Source organism: Balearica regulorum, chromosome 5, assembly GCF_011004875.1.
Source record: "Balearica regulorum gibbericeps isolate bBalReg1 chromosome 5, bBalReg1.pri, whole genome shotgun sequence".
Classification (NCBI taxonomy): Eukaryota; Metazoa; Chordata; class Aves; order Gruiformes; family Gruidae; genus Balearica; species Balearica regulorum.
In genome coordinates this window covers 19,419,599-19,443,452 of record NC_046188.1, presented here as the reverse complement: position 1 = coordinate 19,443,452, position 23,854 = coordinate 19,419,599, and the positions used below count along the sequence as shown (strand labels likewise).

The 23,854-nt window shown below is 34.3% G+C and overlaps 1 protein-coding gene and 1 long non-coding RNA gene across 2 annotated transcripts in view; both read right to left on the bottom strand.

The window, feature by feature from the left end:
* Positions 1-23,854, bottom strand: part of EFCAB11 (EF-hand calcium binding domain 11) — a 74,005-nt gene that overhangs the window by 24,407 nt on the left and 25,744 nt on the right. The gene's annotated exons all lie outside the window — the stretch shown is intronic.
* Positions 209-6,745, bottom strand: LOC142601999 (uncharacterized). The gene is made up of 3 exons (XR_012835600.1): positions 6,658-6,745; positions 3,004-3,065; positions 209-356 (listed from the first exon to the last, which is right to left on the bottom strand). It is a non-coding gene; the product is annotated as an uncharacterized LOC142601999 (long non-coding RNA).

Below are 23,854 nucleotides of genomic sequence, written 5' to 3'. Positions count from 1 at the left end.
TGAGGATATATGCACGTGGGACGGGATGGGATGAGAGACAGCATGGTTCTAACCATTCGAATTCCCAAACTGAAGGTGGAGACAAATGACACATGAATACCCAAGCAGCTTCCATGTGGACTGTGGGAAAAGGAAGCACAGTTGGTCACTCAAGATGGAGTTTCAAGTACCCCTTGAGGACATTTGACCAAGTACAACTTATCTGTCAACTTGCTGGAGTTCTTTGCTGCTAACAGACTGTGATGGACCCCAAGAGAAAGTCATGTCTGGAATGTCCCCAGGTCTGCGGGAACTGTTAGTGTCATTCCCATGGAGCATTATCACTGCTGTCCTTCAGGGTGAGCAGCAGAACACCGCTGCAAAATTAATTCACACAGAGGTTCCTTCCTGTGACGTATTTGAAAGAGCATGAAAATGACTGTATAACCCTCGTGTCAGGTAATTTTTGCCGAGAATGCTTTTACAGTTTCAATTTCAACTTTGAAATACTTTGGAGAAGCTTGTCTATTACTCTGAAATGTTTTAAAATGTTTTAACCAGATGCTCCTTAGTGGCTGAGTAAACACAGAACTAACATTGCGTTGCAATGTAAATCAAACTTTCATTCAGTCTAAAAGACTAGAAGAAGAAAACTAGTAAACATATCACTAAAGCAACCAGCACAGCAACATTTGATTAAATTTGATTTGTAAGATCTGATTTGCATACAGGTTACCAAATATTTATGACTAATTTTATTTCTTTTTATAATATTGTATGTGGTCTAGGGAGGACAGCATTCAACATGTGTTATCCTGTTCAAACCACAACACAATTTCCTTAAAGAACAAAATGAAACAAAACAAATGGAAAATAGGAACTAATATCAGTTATTGTGCTACATAAAGGGAACAGTATACGTCATAGAGCTCCGGTTCTTAAAATTGCCATGTGTTAACAGCAGCTGGAATGAGTACATACCTTTTGATTTAGTGAAGCACAGAGATACAGTTATAATAGATTACTATTAATACTTCATTTGGTAGACCTATCACACTGCATCTTCCATCTTCAGATCTATATAACTGATTTCTTAAACTATGTATGAAGTGTAACATTATTTTAAAGATTCAGCTTTTGAAGTCAACTTCAGATACACAACTTTTCCATAATATTTTATAGAAAAAGGAAGAATGTGACCATTTTGTTACATATGCTACTGGACAAAGTAAAATGTTAACACAACCCCTTTTTAAAACATTGGCATTCATATGAGATTTTGTAATTTGTATGTATTTGTCTGTTAATAAGAATGTTTTCTAAAACATTTCTACACTTAGTAAAAAATTAATATCTCTCGATTCATTTTATTTGCATCAGAAAGTCCCCTTTTGATCACCTATTGATAATAATTAACCATAACACACTTCTTGATCTTCCGTATACTTTAAGAAATATAGGCACTATGGTTTCTGTGACTAGCATTACATGAAAGATAAATCCCTCATGAGATAAGTAAGAATTACTGAAGCATGCAGTCAGCCTTATATCTTTGATTATTACATTCTGCCAACCTAAACAACTCTCTGTAACTACATACGGTAGGCCTTTTGTATTGTTTCCAACTTGATTCTTACATTACCATACATTTCTGCCACATTTCTCCTCAGAGGTGCCTTTATTCTAGTGATGGATTAATGAGTTTGCATATCTGATTGCAAAATATGAAGTGATGCAAAAATGCAAGTTTCTAAGAGTATTTGTATTCTACTCTGTAAATCGTAAATTTTCTTCCACTACCAATGGGCTAGATTATTTGTTTCAAGGCATAAATCTCAAGGAACATCAATTGGGAGGTAATACTAAATTCTGAAAATGGTATCAGGAATGTACACATTTCACTGATGCTATCTGCACTCTAGTAAGAGCTCGTCACATGATGGACACCTTAAAATAAATACTTTCATTCAAAGATATGATATTGTAGTGTTCTGTGTTCTCCCACATTTTTCCTATGCACTTTCATGTCAATTTGAGAACATAGCAAATAATTTTTTCTAGATATTAAGAGCAGGCTTAGGAAATTATTTTAGGAAACTATTTTAAAAACAAATGAACCTGAAAAAAGTGTTAGTTACAATGAATCTGAAATAACTTTTGTGCTTCATTTTTTCTATCTACTAAGTATTATTGGGGAAAAAAACATTGTATAAGAGGTAAAAATAGCATTAATTGTGTGTCAAACATTTTTCCCTTCGAGGTTTTCAGATATTTATGACTTCTGATTAATTCTTCTTATTTTTCTCCCTGTTCAGCAACTGGATTCACCATCTGTTTCAGTATAAAGCATCACATAAGGGTAGCATAGAGCTGGATAACATAAACTGCCTCAAAAGCTGCCTTGATAAAAACAGATGGAATCATACAAACACAATCTTTAAATGCGCAGTTGCTGAAGTTACACATTTTCTTTATAAAATGGAACTTTTAGTATTTATTTAAAGAAAGCCAGGCCAGCTATCTAGACTATTTCCATAAAAGATACGTTAATATATACTTTAAACATTGAACTACACTATCATTAAACCTGCACGCTTCATTAGGTGTGCTCCTATACAGCAGTATTGTATTCAACAAGAAGTAAAGATAGGCATCAAAGCATAAAAATACAAATACATGCTAAAAGCAGGTTTAAGAAGAAAACAGTAGACATAAATAAACCTCTTTTCAGATTTACAGAAATCATGAATTCAGAAGATATCCTAGTTATTTACTAAACTGACTAAATAAATATGTGTTATGGAATATTCTACACTGGCCAAACCATATTTTCATTAAACTGTCTTTATTTATGTTAAAAAAAAAAAAAAGACTTTATAGACCTACTAAAGAAGAATAACCTGGTTTATACCAATATCATATTAAAGTTATTTCAAGATGCACAATACCAGCACATCCTATGCCTCAGAAAGAGAAACAACATATTTATATTCAGTATTCTTAAAGGAAAAGAAGGCTATTTACCAGTCTATGGAGCTAGAGTATTCTGATTGCAAATCCCCGCTGCTGGGAACTGCACGCTTTCACTGTTGAAGGAAGAGGTCAGTGAACCAGGTGTATGCTACATCACGAATACAGTACTCTACACTGAGTTTCATTAAAAGCTATGCTGTCGTAGGGAACATCCACAGAGGAATTAATTTTAAAAAAAAAGCCCTAAAGAAGTGAGAAAATCAGAGTATTTACACTTAAATTCTTCCACCAACTGGTAAAATTCTTTTCTTTCAGGAATTGGTTCTATAGTTTCCTCTCTGCTGTTGAGATATGACTGTAATAGACAAGAAAGGTAGTGGGAAAGAGTAAAAATAACAAGGTGATGTTTTCAAAACAAGAATATAATTAGACTCAGAGGGCATAATTTTTCACTGGCACTTCACATTTTTTCAAAATTTATACATTCCTACAGCAATCTGTAGAAATCTACTTCACATTTTATGGATAAATGTTCTGGTACAACTGCACCCTCTAACACCATAAGAGGATTTAATGCAAAACCTAATCCATTTGTACAGCATCTGAAATGAACTAGCTTTCTCTTTAACATTTATGTTTTCACATTAGAAACAAGGAATATAAACACAAAATTTACCACACTATATCAAATAATTGGTTTTATCTTGTACCCAGCCTTTGAGAGTTATCAATAGGAGATACTTCAGGAAAAAAACCTACTGCTTGTTGATAGTCCTAAGTATTGAAACAGGCATTCACAGAGGAATGTTCTTCCTGGTGCTCATTGATACGTGGCTGCCTTATACTCTAAGTGTTCGTATTTTCTCACCTGACTAAAATCTACTTAATGTAACTTTCTGTATTTTTACTCCTCATAGGAGTAAAAGGATTAAGCCTTTTCTGAATGCTATTGAATACTAGGATTTATAGAACGTGATCTGTGTTCGTGCAAGCCTCATCATTGCATTTTTTTGACATGGTGTTTGTACTTTTATTCCAATAGAAGATAAGTACTAGTTTGGAGTTCCTTGTCTTTTTTACCATCCTCTTTTTTGTTTCTTTCAATCATGCATGTTCTTATTCATCTCTTATCCAAGCCAACTGATCCCAGTCTTTCCAATTTCTTCTCACATGCAAGTTTGCCCTTATCTATAATACTTTTGCCCATTTCTGGAATTTTTCCATTAAAAACAAAGCCCTTCTGAGTCAGGAGGTAGAATTTATGTGGTCTAACTTGTCATCAAAAAGTTCTGTCTAGTTGAAACTAGTTATCTTGGTTTCATCTAGCCACTGGAGGGAGAGGCACTTCCTGAGAGGAAGGCATCCCATCCTACCACAGGCATCTAAGACAGGTGGGATGAATAATCTCCTGTAAATAATCCTTAAAAGAAGAGGAGAGATGAGACTATCAGTTTCCACTGAATCACATGGAGCAACTGAAGGAAAAGAATAACAGCAGTTTACATCAGTATATTACAAATATTCCAATATTCTTTTTTTTCTTGTTCCTTTTACTTCCCAACACTATCCCCATATGTTTTTGATATTGCTGAATACAAGCAGAGATATTAATTGACATGGCTATGACAGTATGCAGGTCATTTCCTTGAGTAGTTGCTGAATTAATTTAGAACTGTGAATGCACATGACTATTGCAAACCATTCCTTTGGCTATATATAACCTTAATTCTTTAGGTAATGCTGTTCATCTCCTATTGGGCTACCAATTTACTTTGCATTGAAGGTGCCATTGGGTACCTTGATAAACTCTCATAGTCTCAACCAACATAAATAATCTGACATTCTTTATTAACCAATAACTTCATTACTCACCCCCTTTTAGTTAATAAATGTATTAAAAAAGTAGGATTTAATAAGATGCCATCCCACTATTCAAGACTCATGTTTGCAGTTTATTCTTTATTTTATGCATGTACTTTTCTGTTTTTCAGACATAGACATGGTCCTAATCCTGAAAGTGCCCAAAGCTCTGATCAGCAAGGAAGCTTGTATGGAAGAAAATGTAAAATGTCCACAGAGGATCTGTAGTGTCTGTGTGGAAATAAACATATTTTTTCCCACCCTAAACTCTCTTTCTGAAAGTCAGCGTGCTTTTTCTTCTACTTCCACACCTTCCAGAACTAGGTAAAAACCAACGTAAATTAAATACATAAAAGCAGTTAGGTACACTGGATCCTCTATACCCATAAGTCCCAAGGAAATTAATGAGATCTCATTATTTAGCAGTGTAGACTATGTAAAAAGATCATGTGAAAAAGAAGACAGCCAACCTTCAATGGTGAATGGTTTAGAAAATTTAGTAAAGCTTCTACCACATGATATTATTAAATTACATCTAAATATACTTATAATTATCTTTATTTATTAGAATTCAGTTTTCTCAATGACAAAAAAAATCTCTGTGATCAATGCAACTGTTTATTTTATGCTGAAATACTGCAAACAAACTGTCAACAGCTCTATAAACAAAACAGAAAAACAAATGAAAGCGGAGTAGTAAGTAATGTCTATTTCACTATTTAGATATAAATACTATATTCTTTCCCATGACGGCTTGTAGTTGCTTTGTAAATAAGCTACATTTCTTTTTCTCAAAGGAAATCATATACAATTGGAAAGGCACTGCATAAACAGTGGAATATGTCATTCCACTTAAAAAACGGATATATGAATTTAATAACCAATCATAGACAGAATCCTAGAGAAGAAATATGGCTGGCAGACAGATGGTCTAGTCCAGAACTGGAGGCTTGTGTTCAGTTACTGGTGCTTCTATTTGTTCCATGTGTGACACCAGCTAAGCCATTTCATCTACTCTCTGCTTCAACTTTCCTGTTTACAATACGGAGAGAATGCAACCCTTCACTCCCCCAAAACCCCTCATTACACACTTTAAAAATAGCTGTAAGATACTCAGATCCTAGTCTGAGGACATAAAAGTTCCTAAGAAATTTACTACATTCATCACTAAGGTAATTCATAGTTTTATTATGATATCCAACACAAGAAGATCTTTTTTTCTCCATTTTGTCCAACATATTAGACAAAAACACAGCTGCTTAGTAGTTTAACCATGAGCCAACTACAGTTAAGGGGTTGTTTTCCTCTTTTCATTCCTACCTGTGCTTCTTTTTCTCTGTTTTTATTCTTTTTTGCTGTTTTTTTTCATTTCAGCTCTTGAAAAAGAGTTGAAGTAAGGTATTTTGGTCCTGAAGACCAGAAGACTAGGTCAACTTTCTCTCTTCCGGTAAAAGCTTTAAAGCTTCTTCCTCTGTATTAAGGAAACTCAGATTTGTAGTTTATAACGGATTTAAGAGTTGAAAAGTCATTACTGGAATTTGGGAAGTGCTACCAATACTGTTAAAAGTCTTTAATATGAACACTAAAGCACCAAATTCAGCTAAGCATAACAGAAAACTTTATTGCTGCGTAGGAAACATCAAACTGCTGGTCTTAAACGCTTATCTGAGCACATGGATTGCTACAGCAAAGACTAACAGATTGGAATTGCAGTGAATATCTTCATTAGTTCATGAAAGCAAGCATCACTGTAGCACAGCCCACATGTCGTAAGACAGAATGCAATCTTCTATTTACTTGCATATGCACAAAAAAGATGTGTGGTTTTGCATATTTCTGGCTCACCCAGTAATTCTGTGGATTCTAAAAGGATATCAATTCCAGGCTGAAAGGTGACTTGGCAGCTTGAAGTAAAAGTTCCTCTAATCCACCCTTGAAGTGGAACAAATATTACTAAGTTACAGTACTTCTTCCTACTAATACTATTTGTGCACTCTTTTTCTTTTCAAAGGAGTTTTAGCCAGGTTTAGTCTCATCCCAGCAGATGAAGAACTGGAAGGCAGCACTATCCGTGACAAGTGTAAAGGAGATGTGGAGCTGGATGATGACTGCATGGAGCTGACATTGAAGATTGCTGTGTCTCAATAGTCTATATTAGCCTACTCTTAGCACGAGTGAAAGAAAAATTTCTGAATTCCATAGGCAAGTTATCTGTGAGCACAGAAGAAGCTGCTCATCATTATTTCCAATGACAAAAGGGAAGATATTTATAGAAGCAATTAGTGCAGCTTTCATGTATTCTGATTTTTTTCTTCATTGTTGATCAGTTGCTAAAAAGGTAGAAAATGTAAATATTGCATGGCCAGACTGCTCAATCCTCTTACTTTGGAAAGTAAGAGACATGTTATGAAGGGAATTTCACATTTCTGAATAAGAATAGTTCCCCATACGTTTCCGAATGAGTGGATAGCCCTTTAATTTGGAACTCCAACACCCAGTTTCTGTAAGACAAATAAGTTTTTAAGTTCAAAATATCAGTTATGATAAAATCAATGTAATGTTGTCACAACTGAGATGGTCCAAGAATTTAAAAATCTGTGGGAAGAGGTAATATCTTTCATTAGACAGATGGATAAATCAGGCAAGTTTTCAAGCATATGAGTTCTTCAAATCTTGTCTCTTTTAAATTAATTTATTGATTTATTTATTTAAAATAGAAACAATACATTAAATGCAATATTATAATTTAAATGTAAGTAAGATAAAGGGAGTTTTACCAAAACCAAGAATTTTTTAAAACAAAAACAGCACATGCTAGATTTTAGCACATTTGGGGGCCACCACTGAAAGTTCTTTTATGTATGGCATCTAAACAGCAAAGGTACAAAAAGCTCTTAGCTACAGTGAAAAACAATGAGAAGTAATAGTCTAAATGTTAAAAGATTGACTGTATCTGACTTATTCAACTCTTACTAGAGTTAGTGAAGATATTAATTCACAATTTCTATTAAGAAATTACATTTGAATTTTTATTTTGTCAATATCTGACAATAGTGGCAGGATCTGGGAAGGAAAAATGTTTGGTGACCATCATTCTTTGAAAGTAATTTTCTTCATTGCATCTGACCAGTTTTATCCATTTGCGCATAACATAGCACATTCAGTGTTTTAGAAATTACACTTTCAATCATCATCAGTCCAACAGAACAAAATATTGAAGTTAAGTGCTGAAAAGTGTATAGCTGTCTATGAATTCTGGTGGGTAATCATGCAAGACATTTGTAGTAAGTGGTATTTACCTTCCTTCCAACCAACCACTACTCTCTTATAGAGGAGAGTCGTGCTTTTAATTTGTAGCTCCTCACATTTTTACTATGCAAACCAATGAAGCAATAAATTTGTTTGTGATGAAGGAATATTTCTGCCTATTGAAATTTTAATGATAGAGGCATCACAATACAGATTTAACCTCATAACTACGAAAGAGAACAATAAAACCAAGTTCCCATGCACTCTAACATATCCACAAAGAAAATACAGTTCTGAAAGGTACAAAACTGCTAATCCTTACTATGACTTTACTGATCAGTAGATTCGTCACAGGTCATAAGTTCACCATATTTTCCAACAGATTATTCAATACTTCTATGCAGATAACATTGTTTTAATAATAATTTTTGTTTGTCTTTTTTAATATTAACTGCTTTAGAGAAAGAAAAATCTTTCTCATGTGCAAATGAGTCAGAAAGCAGATATGCAAACTAATAAAAAAAGAAATCACTTTAATGTGTCAACATAGTTTGAATCTATATGCTACCTGCTTCTCCTCTATTAACACAGAGGCATTTACAGCCTAATTCCCCTGTTATTATTCTTGAATTTTTTCCCTTATCTAAATTCATATTTTTAAATTCATATTCATCTTTTCAGCCTACCTTACCTTTCCTCCTATTGCTTAAATCTTCAATGCTATTCAAGAAAATATATTCCCCTTTATTACTCTCTTTCTTTCTTACCAGCTCCTTCCTAAGTTCCTAATAAAACATAAGAGTTGTATTCAGCAATAGTAGCACCTGTATGCACTTTTCCTTGTTACTCTAGTCGAAAACATATTAGAAAATGATGTCATTAAATTAGTAATGTGCTGGTTGGAAAATAATTATAGCTAAATGGTCTAAGTCAAATGATGAACATTTTGGACCTACAGCAAGAGTTTTCTTTATCACCGTCTTCAGAGGGGGATAAGAAATTGCCTAAGTTTGGATGGATTGATAAGAATACTATTCCAAGTAAAGTGCTATAGGAGCAATACAAACTGGATATTTCCATATGAGAAGATTTTGATGAAAGATATTTTTATAAGAATTTTAATACTGGGAAAATTAGCAGTTACTAATGCAATTCATAGCAATCATTAATACACACTGAAAGCTCACTACACAGTATTATATGTGAGGCTTGGCAAGAAATAGAGAGTAGTGCTATAATATTTCAGTGTAGGACACGTGCTACACCAGAACTGAGGGTCAGAACACTCACAGACAGGATTGTAAAGCAGATTAAAGAGAATCTGACAGCAGAACTGCAACTTGCAAACAGGAGGGATAAGGAATCATGTATTTAAAAGCTTCAGATAGGAAACTGAGGAGTTAAATCATCCAGCCTCTGTGCTTCCCTACCAAAGAAATTCTCTAAATTCTAACTGATTTGATATTGAACCTTTCAGCAAATGATTTGGTTTCTTTATTTGTCAGCTGTTGCCCTATCTGCTTACTGTTGTGGATAGGCCATTTAGAAGGTCCATACTAAACCAAATATCTCATTTTCATACAGTGAAAAATTTGAGAGAGAGAAAACAAAGTGATAAATATTAAACAATGAAATTCTTCACATACAAAATCAGACTGAAAAAGAAGGTCCAAAGATGGCTCTATTGTCTCTCAAAGTAGGATGCACTTCTGGAACATTTCCATTATTTCAATTACGAAGTATTTAAACAGATTTTCAAATGTGCATTTTAAGAGCATTATTTCATATAGGTACAGCAAAAACCTTTCCTTACGATATCAAAGTCTTATCTAGAGAAAGGAAAAAAGGACACTTTTTTCAAAATACAGAAACGTACAGTGTTTCAAATGATTCTCCATCTGACAACAGTGAAATTATTCTTTTACCTTGTGGTGGCTTAAAAAAATCTAAAATTCAACTGATTACAGACAGATGATTAATAGATTCATGGGATTAAAACCAAAATGGGTTGCTATAACCATCTAGTTTTCCTTAATGCATAATAGGCTCCAAAATTTCCAACAAATATTGCCTCTGATAAAGTAAATCATTCAGTTCAGCTTTACAGCTAGTCAGTTTAGGTTTTTACCTTAGATATAGATAAAACTGCTTTATTTTCAGCAACCTTTGAAGAAATAAGAGCTGCTTTCTATGGGATAGGTATCTATATTTTCATTAAATGTTTTAATGAGCTGATTTAGATAAATGGATAAAAGGCAACAGCTTTGATCATAAAATACTATTTTACTCTTGGAGACCACCTCCTTCACTATAACCTTGAATTATATAGCTATGGAATATCACTTTATAACATTTTATACTCTTAAGTTATAACAGTATCATTTTATACTGTTTATGTCTGAAATACTTCAACAACATCAAAATATTGCATGAAACAAAACATTTTAAAAACTGAATTTCAGTTTACTAGACTCATTCATTAGAAAGTTTTGTGACAAAGATAAAAGATTAGCTTAATTTACAAAAATCCACTCCTGGAACACGTACTGTGATGTGCAGCATTACCATTCTGTGGGAGAGCCTAAACGACATCTCTCATATCTCCTGGGATCTCAGTTGTACTAAGGTCTAATTTTTACCTCTCTGAAGAAATAAGAAGTCTGGTGCTCCCGTCCATGCACCTCAACTATATCACCTAAGAATGCTTTAATTTTTATGAATATGACGCCTGCTTAAGACAGTGGAAAAACCTCTGATTTTTACATGAGCCTGAACAAATCATAATACAGAGTTTATTATGTTGGTAAGGGACTTAAACATATACTGAATGCTTTCCACCACTCACAGACCTTGCTATTTGGACAAAAGCTAGTAGGAATCATCAGACCAGATTCTGGTTGCATACAAAACATTGCATATGAAATGAAATATCTGATTTGACAGGTCTCTTCATTAATCTTACATGCCTATAATCATGGAGGCAAAGTCTATGATGGAAAGATGGAAATTTTGTAATTGATTTCATTCAGCATGGAGTGATGCTGCTTGCATTATGTTTCTCATGGTAAATTGAAGTAAAAGTTAATTCTTTTGCCTGATGAACAAAGAAAATTGAATAAACCATAAATAGAAGAAAAAGTTTAAAGTTGTGAAAAACTGCATCACCAAGATTATCAAAGATTTGGCACAGTCCCAGATCATCCTAAGAATGGAACTAAATGTGTACAAAGCCAACACATACAAAGTAAACGATTCCTAGAATAGCAGAAACTCACTAATCAAAAGATTTGCATAATAATCATCCATCTGTATGAAGCACCATATGGCAAACAAGACTGTAATTTCACTAAATATGTTTTCTAGGAGAAACATGTTGCTTGCATTTTCAACTAAGTAAAAAAACCCAAAACCTAGTCATAAATGGCTGATACACCCAAGTGAGAGGAAACTTTTGATGTAAATATGAGGAAGGCATGAAAAGCAGCGTGCTGCAGTGATCACATATCTGAAAAATATATTTCATGTGTGTAACAGAATATGTAAAAAAAAAACAGTTCCAAGAAGAAGAAAAGCAGTGGGCTATTGGCAATGAATTATATGTTCACATCTTCATAAGATTTTTTTCACACAAATAATTTCAAGTTACTAACATATCAAAAACTGAATTCCAGCTTTGCTTTTAAGAGTTACATCAGTACAAATAAAATGAACACTTCAATATTATTTTCTTATACATATTTGAAATAACAGAAAAGATAATTAAGATTACACATGCAGGGATAATGTCTAGAACTCTTGCGTCTGTTTATGTAGATTCTGTGGAAACTAACATTGTCAGCTTCTGCAGGAACAGAATCAAATTGTAGCACATCTATATAAACCACATACCAGTCTATCTATATTAAGATAACTGTGCTTCACCAGAAACATGAGTTCACTGATTTTATAGCAAACAATTTTAGCAAAGCAATACCTTCAGTAAGGATTTTAGGAACATGAGGCAGCTTTTTAGGAAAAGCATTTAAATAAACTACCCTAGCTGTTAGGATATATAAGTCCATTGCTTGCCTTTTACAAATTCAGGGGCATAGAGAAATATCAAATCAAGGAAGCAATAGCTGAATTGGCCTGTTTTGTGGATATATTTTTATAAATGTGGTAAGTGTGTTGACAAGTCTCTTGCCTTGGAAGAGGAGGATAGACAAATCTATTTTTGTAGGCATATATTCGTAGCTCTTTGGAGCTAGGTACATCGTCAGAAGATCACTCAGTAAGAAGATACAGTAACAGGATTAATTTTCAAGGAAGAAAACTGTTAAAACTCAAGCAGTCTATAGGAGTAGGTAATAGAACAGGAAGGGAGTAGGTGGCAGTTATAACATTAGTCTAGTTCCCTACAAACTAGTGCCTCTGCCAAAAACCTACCACTTACAACAACTTCATTGGCAGTCTCAGCAAAGAAACTAGGGGCTGAAAGCTATGAAAACACAGCAATCAAGTGGTAAAATTGGCATGAAATGGAATTATTTCCTCACTGTTACAGTGGGCTCCTCCAGCCTAGGCTTGAAGCACAAGAAATGGGCAGTGTAGAACAGCACACAGTGGAACTGTACCTACAGTACATCATCCAGTTACATCAAACGTGATTTCATAATTTTAAACCCAATCTCTCTATATGTTCATGTAAGTATGGTGTCTCTGTATGTTTATGCAAAATCTTGAATATCTAAGATAAGGAGATGCCTTGGTTTAGATAATTTGAGATTATGGAATTATTTTTTAATATTTAATTTGATTACAAAGAAACAAGAGCTGTGAATTATTTTTACTTGATTTGTATGACACATTCCTACAATGGAATATTACTTGATTTAAACTATTATCCAGTAAACTTTTGCATATTACTAGTGTCTAAGGAAGATTATACTAGTAGTGTGGCTTTGAAACACTGACGTTCTTTTGATCTTTAATAACATTTTGTTTTTAATTTTCAAAACTGGAGCACAGATTTTTAAGTCATTATTGGGGCATGCAGCTTTCATACACGTTCTTCAGTTTTAACCATATAAAGATTTCACATGTAATGCTTCTGGGGAACCTTAACATTCACAGTATTTATTTTACAGGAAAAACCCCATACATTCAAGATATTAATGGCTTATGCAGACTACAGATTTCAGATATTAAACTTAAGAGCCTCAGTCATATCCAGCACATGTGAAAGAAACTGCTTCAGACTCCCTATCTTTCTTAGGCATCTTGCAGAACTGCTACAGCTGTTTATATATGTTTTTTTTTTAAAGAGAAAAGGTAGGTAAGACAGTTAGTATTGGCTGGTAATCATAAAAAAATACACATATAGGGCAGGTAGGGGCTTCTATTTAAAGAAAGTCTCTTTAATGATGGAGTCTTCCACACTTCTATACAGTTGCACATATCTATCATGTTCTTTTTAATGAGCTCTACGAAAAGGTCCCATTTTTGACCTCTGGAGCGCAAAGATCAAGTTATCACAGTTTTACTACTTGTTAAAAAACTCTGGAATCTATTCATATCATGGGCATTATATGACCAATTGTTTTAATGAAAATTCGGCAAATACTGAAGTATAAGTCAAAGTGATGTGTTGCCTACAGCCCCAGTGTCCATAATTGATTCATCTTTAAATAATTACCGTATCACCTATAACCCTGCCAAAGCATGTTTTAAGACTCAGGACTCCCTGGAGAGAACTGTGTTTTATTACTAATTGGTGTTGAGAAGAGAAGATGGAAGGAGAGAGAGGCTAGCTTTAACTCTACTACTTCTTCCATGTTAGCATAACAAGCAGGTAATTATTTCTTTCTATGCTGGTCTTCGGTGTTTCTATGTTAGTTTGGTGCGCACTTACATGTAACTGGGTAGCAGGACTAACTGCAGGCTAGTACCAGGTCTCCACTGACAAAACTGCAAACTTTGCCTAATTTTAGCAGCTACGGTGCAGCAATTTCAGTTTGCACTTTGCTTTCTGAGCAGCATTAATGAAGGTGAGGCACACACAGAACCTGAGGCAAAATATAAAAAACACGTAATTATTTCAGAAAGATGGCAGTAGCCATGCAGTAGGTCTGAATTTGTTTTCTTTTGCTGAAGTACATAGACCCATACACATTCAGGAATAGAACTATGATACCGAATTGCTTTACAATATTAGACAATGGAAGTTGAAACGGTTGGTAAAAGAGTTGCAACAGGAATGATTGGGGGGGGGGAAAAGACCTGTCCAAAGAAAGGAGAATGACTTTGGGATCACTATACATGCCTACACTCATAAACTCTGTGTTCGGTTTCTGTTTCACCTACAGATTTTGTATGTTACCTTCTGTACATTTCATTTCTGTGATTCAGTTTTTGATCTGTCAAATGAGAATTAAACGCCATATTTATTTCACTTCCCATTTCCCTCAGCTCTGGCATAATTCCATTTGAGAATATAACAATGTGAAGAGCCTGGATATATTGTCTGATAGTTCAGATTGCCTCTAAATGGTACCTGTAAAAAAGCACGGTTGTTACTGTAACTTACAAAGAAATCCTAATAGCACTTTGTAATGGTTTAGAAACCTCAGGTTTGAGCCAAACAAGAATACCAGATACTTCAGAAAATCACTAACCAAACAGTGTTATTAAAACTATAATTAAATTTCACTCCTTTTGTCCAAGCTAGATGAGATGTGAACTCTCAGTGGCAATTATGCCTCATTGTTGGTATGGGATCTTGAATTTAAAGCAGATGGTTGGTTTTGACACAGATCTAGAAATGATACATTCTGCATCTCACTGGACTGACTCACTAGCATCATTTACAGTGCTGCAGCTAGTAGAGGTCTTGTCTACATCGTCCTGTGAGCCTGCAACAATGGCCTTAGGAGTAGCCCGAAGACATTCTCCGAGAATGGTGAGCCATGCACACGGATGTGCTTAGTAGCTGGGTACATTATTACACATGCCTATACAGGCTGTCTGAGGGTTATCATACAGATTAATATGCTCATCCGGCTGATCACAACTTTTCCTAAAAGCAATACAAACAGAATCAGTTGTCTTCTGCTACTGTAACAGGCAATATGACTACTGGCTATTGAGATATTTTTTCATAGATTAATAAAATTTAAAGTTAAAAGGAATCATTAGCAAATCTAGTGTGACTTCTGGTACTGCAATGACTCAATTTTTTTGTTAATTGGCTGCATGGAGTCAAATAACTTCTATGTAGTTGAAGAACCAATATTTATTTTAAAATAACAAGTAGTTCGCTATTTCTCTTGATAATTTGTTTCAGTGGTCACTCTCTAACTGCCTTTTCACCATCGTTCTTTGCTATTTTGCCCATCTTAGTGTCATCGACGTATTCTACCAGCACTGACAAATCACAAAAATATTTAATAAAATGAAGCCTTGTATTAGTAACTGCAAAACCCAAAAGGAAACACCTTAATTCAATGATAATTTTCCAATGACTTTCTGAAATATATTCAGTCAGTTCTTGGTTCCTATAACACATGTATAATCATAGAATTATTTAGGTTGGAAAAGACCCTTAAGATCATTGAGTCCAACTGTTAACCTAGCACTGCCAAGTCCACCACTAACCCATGCCCCTAAGCGCCGCATCTGCACCGCTTTTAAACACCTCCAGGGATGGTGACTCAACCACTTCCCTGGGCAGCCTGTACCAGTACTTGACAACCCTTTCTTGATGAAGAAATTTTTCCTAATATCTAATCTAAACCTTCCCTGGCGCAACTTGAGGCCGTTTCCTCTTATCCTATTGCTTGTCATTTGGGAGAAGAGACTGACATCCACTTGGCTACAACCTCCTTTCAGGTAGTTGTAGAGAGTGATAATGCTGTCTTATAAATCAGAAAGTTGTGTAAATTACATTGTACAAAATCTACACAATCGTCTTTATCACCAAACCTGCTATTGCACAGAATGAAATCAAGCATTGTCCATCCAAATTCTGCCTTCCTGGGGCAGTAAGGGAAAACTAATAAAGAGTGTGTCACACCAATTCATTTTTACTGTCACATGGCACCCTACAAGGCACAGGGAACTCACATAGCTTAGGAAATCACTACTAACAAAAGTTCCTGAGCTTGTATGCATTTCACTATAATGTGCTTGTATGCACATTATAGTGAAAGCCACATTTAACTCTCCCTTAAAAGCAGTAATTCTTAGAGACATTGGAATAAAAGACTATTTGATATAAAATATTAAAAAATAGTAGATTCAAATACAACAGCATGACTTTAAACATAATAGTATTTTCATAAAGATAATTACAGTAGATCTAGTAACTCTATAGGACCTCATATAATTCTAAATTCTTTTTTAGTTACTTGTTTTATTAGGAATGAAAACTATCAGATCATTTTTCTATTATATTTATGGGATATTATTGAACACTATGCTTATAAGGACATTTTACCATTTCTACTGTACATTTGCAACTGCCAGCCTTCCACTTCTAAGCAATACAAGCACAACATAATTTTAGAAACTGGGAGAGGAAAATACTATGCTGGGTATATTTAAAAAAGCAAAACCCCTTTATTCCTTTCCAGAATCCATTCTATGTCTAGTGGAGGCAGAAAAATAGATACAGACTTTTTAATACTAATGGAAAAAGTGCTGTTATGAGAAGAGCAACAATGCTAAGCAAGAGAGTGATATAAACAGTGAAAAGACCAGAAATAGCACTGTAGCTACAAAGCATACCATTGATTTTGGGGTAACAAAGGAGATCAGTTAAAACTGGAAATAATTTATGGTTGTGAATGTCCTCTATATACATACATAGCACATGTACGTGGTAGAGTTATTTATAATAATGCTAATTAAGTTGAAATCACTCTCAGGGAGTAATATGAAGTTGGGATCCCATTCAAAACCCAACACTTCACTGGCTACTTTCCTACCCAACAGCAGGGGAATTGGTCATCACATGGGTCCAGGAATAATCGCAGGAGCAGATGCACACTCCTGAAGCATCACCGTTCTACTTATTCTGTCTTTGCTCATGACTTCTATTAGCTTCTACTATCACAAGATTGATTCACTCCCTCCAAGCAAAGCACATGGCTCTGTCTGCTTTAACAAACATATTTTTAAGGAATGTTTTCTTCTCAGGCTAGATCTTCTGTTTCTACAACAGGTAGCTTGTTACTTTAGGGAAGATTTTTACTAGGAAAAAAAAAAAAAAGATTACTAAGGAAGTAAAATGAAATAGGGTGTGAGGATTTGGAAAGTGCTTTAAGTATAAATTCTTCTTATCCACTCTACAGCATTAATATCTTACAGAATTTTTACATTAAACCTAATTCAAAGTGTTGGATATTTTAATATGTACCTGTGAAAATGGAGTATCGTGTATGTTTCTTAACTCCCAGTTCAGGAGTATTTGTTAACCCACTGATTCTTGTGCATATGCTGAAGTACCAGTATAGCCATTAAAGTCAATGGATCTTGGTCAGGTCTAAGTGCATCACTGATTTATCTATATAAAGGTCTAAAATTGGAATATATATTTGTAGAAGATTTAAAGAAATATTGAAGAGTCAAGATCAGAGGCCAAATCCAACCTAGATATTCACTACGCTAGAACAGTTTTCTGATTGCTGTTTTCTCCAGCCAGCAATGTGAGAGTGAGGTGACCAAGGTTTGATTCCTCAGCCCAAGCAACTAGATACCCATTTACAACTGCTGAATTCTAGCACAAATCCAGATAAAGATTGAATTTATACTCAAGACTGACAAAGGAAGGCTTGGCTTCCTGTCCTCAATAAAAGCTGCTACATCTGAAAACTTCTCCGGTTTTTCCAACTGCACCAACTGATCTATACAGAATATTACTTTACAGCCCTGCCTCATCTATGTCAGTGTCGTCATTTGTCCATTCTGTTACTACACCCATGGAAGCTGACAGCCAACTCTCAACTCAAAGACCTTTCATGGTCCTAAAATAATGTTCCTGCACAATGATTCATAAAATAGAAAATTATCTGCTTAATTGACAGTATAGTTACTTTATCTTTCTTTCAGCTACTAAGAGAGAAACTTTTTTTCAACAGGGAAAGTGTAACATTCTTGTACATTCCAAAAACTGTAAACAAGCAACCAAGAGAAAAAACAAACCAAACCAAGAGAAAAGATGTTTTTCATCTAAAGAAGACATGTAACAAATGACAGATACTTTAACATGTTTCATTCAGAGGAAACAGCATTAATAGAGACTCAACAACAAAAATTTGACATTTGTCTAATATGCCTTGAATATGCCTGCTACTCTTCCTTTTCTGGTCAGTTCTGATGAGATCACCACATTTTTCTTCTCTGAAATGGAAGAATGACACTATCTCTTATGCAAAGAGCTTTGCGATGTGCTGATGAGAAGTACTATTCACTAATTAGGTATTTATGAAATTTCCACAGTTCGTGCTCTCCAGAAGAACTATACTTTATTCTACCTTGTTTGATTAAAAAAATGCTTTATCTTCAGCCAATGTTCAAAAGCTTTCTGGCCAGTACAAGTTCAGGTATGACAAATATCACCTCACTTTCTATCCATGCTATTTTTGTTTATGCACATCTCTATCCTTTTTCTTTAATTTCAGTTTTGCTGCTGGTTTTCTCAAAAAACATCCCTTTTCAAAGTCTGGGGGAAATAGCACATGACAAAAGCAGCTTCACAGCCACCAAGTAAGAATTGGCAAAAGCAGGTTGAAAAAAGCTTCTAAACTTTAGAATTCTTTAGAATTATATAAAGGATCATTTTCAGAATGAAACAGGATTTTCAAACTGACAATATGCCTTCCTCTCTACCTCAGCTTCCTGTTTGTAACATGGTGGTTTTAAGAGTCAACTGTTTCCAAGAGATCTTGTGTGGTGGTCTTGAAACATGAGAATCAACTGAAGACCTGTTTAATTCAGGTTCTGTTCCCTTCCAATAGATATTCCTAAACCTTTCAGAGAAGGGTACTGGAATCTCTATTGTAGTAAACCATTAAATAGATTGTTCACAGGTAAATTTCCTTCCTAATTCAATCCATCTACAGCTGGTGACTGGCTGTAATGTAAGTCTCAATGTAATTTAATTAAAAACTCGATGTAACTGTCAATGTAACTGCAAATAACTAATGTAACTGCAAATATCCTTATTATTCATATAATTATCTCAGCTTCTTGAATATAGCTAAGCTTTAGACTTTGGGTTATATTTCATGGAATGCATTCTATTCTCTGGCCTGGGCCAAAACAAATACCAAAAAGTATATTCTTTCAGCAAAATGAAATTCTTTCATTCCTCTCTATTACTACCCTTTGCCTTACTAACCTCATCACATGAAAAATGGAATTATAATATCTTTCATCCATAATAGGAAGTGGTAGTATGTATCCTAATACTTATCTGCTTCCTAAACTAGAGTCCCCAACTTTGCAGTCTCCTCTCATGTGGAAGTCTAACCAGGTTTGCTCCTGTTTCCTTAGGTTGTTTTTAAGCTGGAGAACGCTAGTATTCAAAGGCAGAACATATCTTTCATTCACATATTTCTATACTTGTTCATAGTATTTTTCTATCCTGGTCTTATTGGATATTTTGGTGCTCTTTGAAATTAATTTCACATTTCCAGTGAAAATTCAACATTACCACTTAATTCTGAAACCAAATAATTATTCGTTCTAATTTGTATTAACTTTAGTGTTGAACACATCTCTTATCAATCATTGGGCAATTATCAATCATTCTTCCAAGCTTTACTGGGAGCCTCTGACTCCTCAAAACTTTCTCTGTCTATAACTAAGGTAAATAACATTATGTCATTTGTAAGTATTGCTATTTGATGGTTCATCTCATATATTGGACTTTAAAACCCTTAGGCATTTCCTTAAAAGTCTTTCGAAAATTAAAAATGGCCTAATTTTTCTTAGTCTTTTATTCTCATTCACCATTGTACAGAAATACATTTTAATTGATAGCTAACATCATTGAAGTTTCTCCAAAAGGTTCCTCTAAAAAGCTTTCAAAAATCTTCAAAAATCTTGGAAGCTTGACTTTAGTTAATATTTATGGAGTAGTTTGGAACTATAATCTTTCCTGAGAATAGACACAGCTGTTTTAATTCAATGTCACCACAGAATCATTAGGGTTGGAAGGGACGTCTTGAGATCATCTAGTCCAACCCCTTTGCCAGCTAGGTTGTCCAGGGTTGTCTCAAGTTGGTTCTTGAATGTCTCCACAGATGGAGACTCCACAAACTCTCTGGGCAACCTGCTCTAGCGTTTGACTATCCTTACAGTAAAAAAAAGTGTTTTTCTTGTCTTTCCACAACATTTAAATAGCATCTTCATTAAAAGCAAGTTGCACATTGAAAATAATTTTCTAATTTAAAAGAAAAAAACAAAACAATCACAAAATAACAAAAATGGAGATGCACAAGCTAAGATTAATCTCAGCATTGTCTTGGTACAGAATTCAACAATTTTTTGGATTGAAAGTATTTTGGAACCTACTGGATCTCTTTTTTCTGTTTTCTAATCATTCTCATCCAGTTATTCTACAAGCCGGAGCTGTCTCCTCTGGGAGACTTATTGTTGCTATGTTTGTATACAGAGTTCATTGTTTCAAGTGCTCTGCAAGTCAGATTAATTAAAGCATTCATTTTGTTTACTTCACTGCTGCTGAATCAAGGCAGGCCTACATCTTGTAAGAATATAAGTAGTTACACTTCTACTTTTAGAGCACATTCCACACAAAGTAGTTGATTTTGCTCATAGGGACCAATTATAAAATATGAAGGAAAATGACACTTATTCACTGATATTGCCCCTTTAAAAAGACCAGCAGAAACAGCAACAGAGGAAAGATACTTATTACTTATTTTTGGCTCATTGCAGAAGTTGATAATGATAAACATATTCATAATGTTTTTGTTAGAACACTGATACACAATGGAGAACTTCAGTAAGTTTTAAATGTTCATTTAAATCTGTTTCTTCTCTCTCTGCAAACTAGCTGTGAACCGTGACCAGAGACTCGCAAATCTTCTTCAGCTTGGTTTTCCATTCTTTAATCTTTCGCTTTCATGGCTTGAAAGAGGAACAATAGCTTTGCTGTTGCTGACCTGTTCCTGTTCCTGACAGGCTTAGGAATAGGTGTTCCATGTGCAAAGAGGTAGCAGCAATATTTGCAGGTATTTACGAACAGGATTGTGGGAACTGCCCTTAATCACAGAACTTGAATCACCAATGGCTATGTAAACAGTATCAAGACTGAGCAAGGAAAGCAAGCAATATTAGAACAGACAAAGGATTTTCTTTCAGTTTTAGGTAATGTTGTGTTCTGGATAACAGGAGTAATTTGGTTTTTTCATTGATGTTTTAGTGAGATTTCTTTTTAGATAGAGTACTTAAGGACCAGTGGTCAACTTAGTTTGGCATAGCATTACATAGTTTATCACTGATTTTAGTTAAAGCAGATTTCAATTTCAGTGTTGGTAACACAGTGCATTAAGTTATAGCTTATATAGTTTATTTTATATATAAAATAAAATAATAATATAACTGTTCTGCTTAAATAAACGCCATCTTCACATTTAAATTTGTGATATCCTAACAGTTCTAAGACTTTCTTGTACATTGGTACTCTGGAAAACTGTATATATGGCTGTTCACTGTGACCTAGCAAAGTGGAAGACAAACAATGAGGCAAAGGCAAACATTGGAGCAAAGAAACCACTGGAACAGCCACCAGAAGCTATCAAGTAAATAAATTCCATATGCAACCTGGGACTAAGCTTTTAAAGGCCCTAGTTAACAATGGGATCTTCTTGCAAATTCAGACCTGAATAGCCTCCTATTACATACCTTCAAAGATTAATATTAACCCTCCTATCCTTTGCCATCACAAAGAAGCTCCTACCACCTGGCTGTCTTGTTTGGGTTTTTTGGTTGGTTGTTTGTTTGGGGGTTTTTGGTTGTTTTGTTTTGTTTTTTAAAGAAGGTTACACTTTCAGGAACCACAGTCTATGACTCTGGAACTCTCAATACTTACTGGTGGTGCAGTACCAGAGGATATAGTAACATGAAAATGTCTTTACAGTTTAATTAATCACACCTGAATTAACATTGCAGTGTTTGAATGGTATGGATTAAATTAGGCACAAAACCATGCACTCAGCAATAGCACTGAGCAGATACTCATTAATTGAACAATTTCACTTGACGACTCTGAATGAAACAATGAAACAGGAATTCTTTCTTTAAAAAAGAAAAGAAAGCAATATGTAGTCATATAACTGAAGACTCTTATAAAATAAATAATCTCCAAGTGGCTCAAATAAAACCATACAGCAAATCCATCTCTGATTGCTTGATCCTGCAAATTTAATATTCTTTTAAAGCAAACTTGCAAACATAGTTTCTCCAGGTTTTTTAAAAAAATCAGGTACAGGTATAATAGTATTCATATAGCTTATGATTAGAGTTGGAATCTATCCCACAATCAACTGAGCTAAGAGAATATACATACATATGTGTGTATATATTTGTATATATTAACAACTTTTATCCTTGTATGTGGAATTGGAGCACTGTAATGATGTCACAAATTCCTGCTGAGTAGGGGAATAAAGAATCTCAGAGTCTTGGGATTCCAAATTATCCCATATTTTTGGGTGCAAATTTCCAAATATCTCCTGTAGAGTCCTTCCTACTAATTTTAGATTTCAGCCCCTCATTACAACATGGCTTTATTCAAGTCATCGTTCAAATTATTATAGCCATAACAAATATAAATATAGCAGACTAGAGCTTAACTTAGATTGATTTCTATTGTTAAGTAGCCTGTTTTTCAATAATTCTGACTGATTATGTACATTATAAGTTTCATATAACAACAGGCATACATTACAATAATATTTTGCAGTCCTCCATTATAGCATGATCACTGTACGAATAGTCAAACTTTGTAAAAGCATTTATGATTGTGATATTCATGTGATCAGTGTGGCTGGTGAGAAATGCCATTTTGCGATGAGGAAACAGAGGCACAAACAGTACAGCAATTTGCAGAAGAGTATGCAATAACCTTTGGCAGGTATATAACCCACAGATCCTCTCACTCCTCTTACAAGACAATCATTCTAAACACATTCATTGACCTGTATATGTTAGAGACCCTTAGTGCAACTTTCTAATTCAATGGTACAGAGAAAAAAAAAACCCTAATATTTGATAGAGTTTTATAAAAAATTCTTCATAAATTTCAAACCATATTTGAAGACAGTTAAGTGAAAAACTGTACTATAAGGAATTTTGTCTAAGCATTAGAAAATGAAGCTTTGAAAGCAACAACATGAACACACTCTTTCGAGAAGTGATTCAGTGGCAGAAGCTGGGGGCAAATTGGATTCTTGCTAAAAGATAACGATATTATTTCAAATGCTCATTTTCTAAGTAACTGAAATAATTAAAAATCTGTGTTAATTCTACATTGCAAAATAAACTTTTATTGTATTTTAATTTTATTATTTTGTGTATGTGTGTGTGTGGGGGGGTGTTCTTTATAGTTTTTCTTTATAGTCAATTCACATTTTTAAATTTATGTTTCCATAGGATAAGCTATATTATATTAAGGTATTATTACAAAGGAAGTTGCTGTTTATTTTTTTCTAGCTAATGTTACAGGGGAAAAAAATCAGTCTACAAAGAATAAAAAAAGTTTCAATATTTCTCTTAACATTCTTTAAAT